This window comes from Chrysochloris asiatica, unplaced genomic scaffold, assembly GCF_000296735.1.
Source record: "Chrysochloris asiatica unplaced genomic scaffold, ChrAsi1.0 scaffold00042, whole genome shotgun sequence".
Lineage (NCBI taxonomy): Eukaryota > Metazoa > Chordata > Mammalia > Afrosoricida > Chrysochloridae > Chrysochloris > Chrysochloris asiatica.
Window position 1 is genome coordinate 2,064,742 of NW_006408560.1, and position 4,806 is coordinate 2,069,547.

Below are 4,806 nucleotides of genomic sequence, written 5' to 3' on the forward strand. Positions count from 1 at the left end.
TGGGACCCTCCTGCGTTGTTGGTGGGATTGCAAAATGGCCCAACCACTCCAGAAAGCAATATGGCGCTTCCTAAGAAGGCTGGAAATAGAAATACCTTATGATCCAGCAATTCCTCTACTTGGTATTTACCCACAAGAAATACAAGCCATAAGACAGAAGAAATTGATCAGGTCATCAAATACTCCCAACAAAAAAATGTCCAGAGTCACAATGTTTTACTGCAGAATTTTGCCAAACATTCAGAGAAAAGCTGACACCAATTTTACTCAAATATACCAGAATATAAAAAAGGATGGAAAACATCCTAATACATTTTCTGAAGTAAGCAAAGTCTTCATACCAAACCAGGGAAGTACATCGCTAAAAAATGAAAATTATAGACAAATATCACTCATGAACATAGATGCAAAAATTCTCAACAAAATCCTAGCCAAAAGAATTCAACAACACATCAAAAAAATAATACATGTTAACCAAGTGGGATTCATACCAGGGATGCAAGGATGATTCAACATTAGTAAAGCAATTAACATGATCTACCATATATATTTTAAAATGAAAAGAAACCACATGATCATATCAATTGATGCAGAAAAGGCATTTAACAAAATCCAACACCCATTCTTGATAAACACACTCAACAAACTAGGAATTGAAGGGAAATTCCTCAACATAATTAAGAACATATATACAAAACCAACAGTCAACATCATTCTCAATGGAAAGAAACTGAAAGCATTCCCTTCGCAAACAAGAGCCAAGCAAGGATGTCTTTTATCACCACTCCTACTCAATATTGTGTTGGAAATCTTAGCCAGAGCTATATGACAAGAAAAGGAAATTAAAGATACCCAAATTGGCAAAGAAGAAATAAAACTCTCTCTATTTGCAAATGATATGATCCTATATGTAGAAAATAACAAAGACTCAGGGGGAAAAAATGAAATTCATTGAAAGATTAAGCAAAGTGACAGGGTGCAAAGTGACAGGGTACATCAATACACAAAATCAGTTGTATTCCTCTATACTAATAAAAACAGCTCTGAAAAGGAAATGAGGACAATACCATTTACCATATCTGCCCATAAGATGAAAATTTTAAGAATAAGTATAACCAGAGAAACAAAAGACCTAAACAAAGAAAACTGAAATACTACTACAAGAACCCAAAAGACATTTACAAAAATGGAGGAATATATCATGCTCATGGTTAGGAACACTTAACATTATGAAAAAGTCAATACTATCCAAAGCAATCTATAGATATAATGCATTCCTTACCTTGATTCCAGCAACATTCTTTTTAAAGAGATGGAAAAAAATGATCATGAACTTTAAATGAAAAGGAATGAGACCTCACATAAGCAAAGCACTTAAGTGCCATCTGTTTTGCAGAGCCGTCTCCTGCTCCTCTCACCGCTGGGCCTTCCTGAGTCATTGCCTGCACAGCTCCACTGCCTTGATCTGCATTCTAGCCAACAATAATTAGAGTTCTTACTAAACAACATGGCAGACATTGACAACAAAGAACAGTTTGAACTTGATCAAGATTTAGATGATGTTGAAGAAATGGAAGAAGAAACTGGTGAAGAAACAAAAATCAAAGCATGTCAACTGACTTTTCAGATGATGCAAAATCCTCAGATTCTTGCAGTCCTTCAAGAAAGAAAGGCTTGATGATCTGATAGAAACATCAACAGGGTATATTGAAAGCTTGCCTAGGGTAGTTAAAAAACGAGTGGATGGTTCTAGTTAAATCTTCTAGTTAAATGTGTACAGATAGAAGCCAAATTATATGAGGAAATTCATGATCTTGAAAAAAAAATATGCTGTTCTCTATCAGCCTCTATTTGACAAGTGATTAGAGATAATGCAATTTATGAGGTCACAGGAGAAGAATGTGAGTGGAAAGCAGATGAGGATGAAAGTTAGGAAGAGTTGAAAGAAAAGGCCAAAGTTGAAGATGAGAAGAAAGATAAAGTAAAAAGAAGATCCTCAAGGAATTCTTGAATTTTTGTTGACTTTTTCAGTTTGACTTGCTCAGCAATATGATTCAGGAACATGATGAACCTATTCTGAAACACTTGAAAGACACTGAAGTAAAGGTCTCATTTGGGGGCCAGCCTATGAATTTTGTGTTACACTTTCACTTTGAACCCAATGAGTATTTCACAAATGAAATGTTGACTAAGACATATAGGATGAGGTCTGAACCAGATGATTCTGATCCCTTTTCTTTTGATGGGTCATAAATTACGGGTTATACAGTGTGCCAGGTAGATTGGATAAAAGGAAATAATGTCACATCAAAAACCAGTAAGAAGAAGCAAAAACCACAAAGGATGTGGAACAGTTTGGACTGTAACCAAAACAGTCTCCCATGACTCTTTCCTTCATATTTTTGCCTCTCCTGAAGTTCCTGAGAGTGGAGTTTGGATGCTGCTGCTGAAGCTATCCTTGCTGCAGACTTTGAAATAAGTCACTTTTTACATAAGCACATAATACCAAGATCAGTGTTATACTTTAATGGAGAAGCTATTGAAGAGGAGGATGATCATTATGATGAAGAAGGTGAAGAAGCAAATAAGGAAGGGGAAGAAGGAGATAAGGAAAATGATCCAGACTATGATGTGAAGAAGGATCAAAAGCCAGCAGAGTGGAAGCAACAGTGAAGCAGGATGTATGTGGCCTTGAGGATTAGGTTGCACTGTAATAACCTAAACACTACTATTATTTACTTACAGCCTTATGTTTGGGGTGTTTTTTTGTTTTGGTTTGGTTTGGTTTTTTGGTAGTCTCATAATTTTTTTTTAAAGGAAAAGAACTGAGTTTAAGACAAATTTGTTCTACCTGTTGTTTTGACTATAGTTTTTCTGCCAAGTATATAGAATGCATAAATTCTCTCAAGCATATTCATTCATTAGTACATAGTTTGGTTCTTGTGGGATATTTTTATCATATAGCTATTAGACTCTATAGTTTATGTAATTTAACAGAATTGGCAAATGAAACAAATTTCTTGCTTGCAAATTATTTCCCTGAAGAGCCAAAGTATTTTTTTCAGACAATAGCTGTAATGGTGTAAGTTTGCTTGTATTAGCTGTGCCTTTCATTACTTTACTATGGAACTATAGTGACTTATACTAAAAGAGACAATTTATTATGGCTATTTTTTTTTAACTTAGTGAGAACAAGTATATGATTAAGAATTTTCAGTAAGACTACATATGATAACTATAAGATTGTTTATGGATTTTTGTACTTTAGTGATATAATTATCTATAATGACACCTAACTCGTAGAATTGGGAATTAATTGTTACAAGGAAATGAATAAAACCTAGTATTTTCAAATGTTAACCTCACACTATTTAACTCTATCTTTAAATCTAGTCTCCATTAACTCAGCATCTTTTCTTTGTGATAGGGTCTACCTTCTACTTCCCTGAAAAAGATGGATTTGCATCATTTGACAAACCTATTTGAAGTTTTTTGTTGTTGTTGATTATTTGGTTTTTTTGGGTTGTTTTTGCAACCTAAAATTAAAATGTCAAATATAATTTTAGTTCTCATAAAATGATGTCTTAATTTTGTATTACTTCAGGTAGAGGCAGAAGCCTAGCTTAAAATGTTTGTATCCAGTTTCAACATACTATTGAAGAGAAAGTGTGCCAATATTGGAACATCACCTATTAAGTAAGTGTAGAAAAGAGAAAACAAAACCTTAAGTTGAAGTGTACTTTTTTAAGAGCATTAAAAAGTTAGAGTATATTCCTTTTGAGTAGAAATAGAAAGCCCCAAATGTCTCACTTAATCTAATTTATACTGCTTAAAGTATGAACATGTCACAAACTACTTCACAGATTGTATTGAGGCATACTAAGTTAAGCTTTGTTACCTATTAAGTTAAAATTTGTTAAATGTTTGTGGACAATCTCATTAAAAGCTAAAAATAAATTTGGAATTAAAATTAAATAAATAGATAAAAAAAGAACAACAACAAAGTTGGAGGCCTCTCACTCCCTGATTTCAAAATTTACTACACAGCCACAGAGGTCAAAACAGCCTGGTACTGGCACAGTGAAAGATGCCTAGATCAATGGAACAGAATTGGGAACCCAGAAGTAAATCCATCCACATACAGTCAACTGATCTTTGACAAAATACATTCAACAGGGAAGAGATAATGTCTTAAACAAATGATGTTGGCAAAACTGGAAATTGATTGGCAAAAGAATGAAATTACTCATATCTCAAGTCATATACAGAAACTAACTCAAGATAGATTAAAGATCTAAATGTAAATTCCGGAACAATATAAAGATCATCAATGAAAAAATAGGGGCAAACTTAAGGGCTCTAATGCATGGCATACACAGACATTACAAAATACACATAAACAATACAATATAAAATAGATGACTAAGAAATAATAAATATTAGAAATTTATATGCATCAAAAGATTTCACCAAAAGAGTAAAAAAGGGAACCCACAGACTGGGAAAAACTGTTTTGCAACAACACATCAGACAAGGGACTAATCTCTAAAATGTATAGAAAACTACAACATCGCTACAAGGAAAAAGACAAAAAAAAAAAAAAAACACCCACAAACAAATAATAAAAATAGGCACAAGACCTGAACAGACACTTCACCAAGAAAGATATTCAGGCAGCCATCAACCATATGAAGAAATGTTCACAATCACTACCCGTTGTTGTTGTTGTTGTTGTTGGTAAATACCATAGAGTCGGTTCCAACTCATAGTGACCCTGTACAGGGTTTCCGAGGCTGTAAATCTTTA

At 33.7% G+C, this 4,806-nt stretch overlaps 1 pseudogene; it reads left to right on the top strand.

Annotated features, from left to right (window-relative positions):
- Window positions 1–1,507: 1,507 nt before the first annotated feature.
- LOC102837564 lies at window positions 1,508–2,673 on the top strand (annotated as a pseudogene).
- Window positions 2,674–4,806: the final 2,133 nt, after the last annotated feature.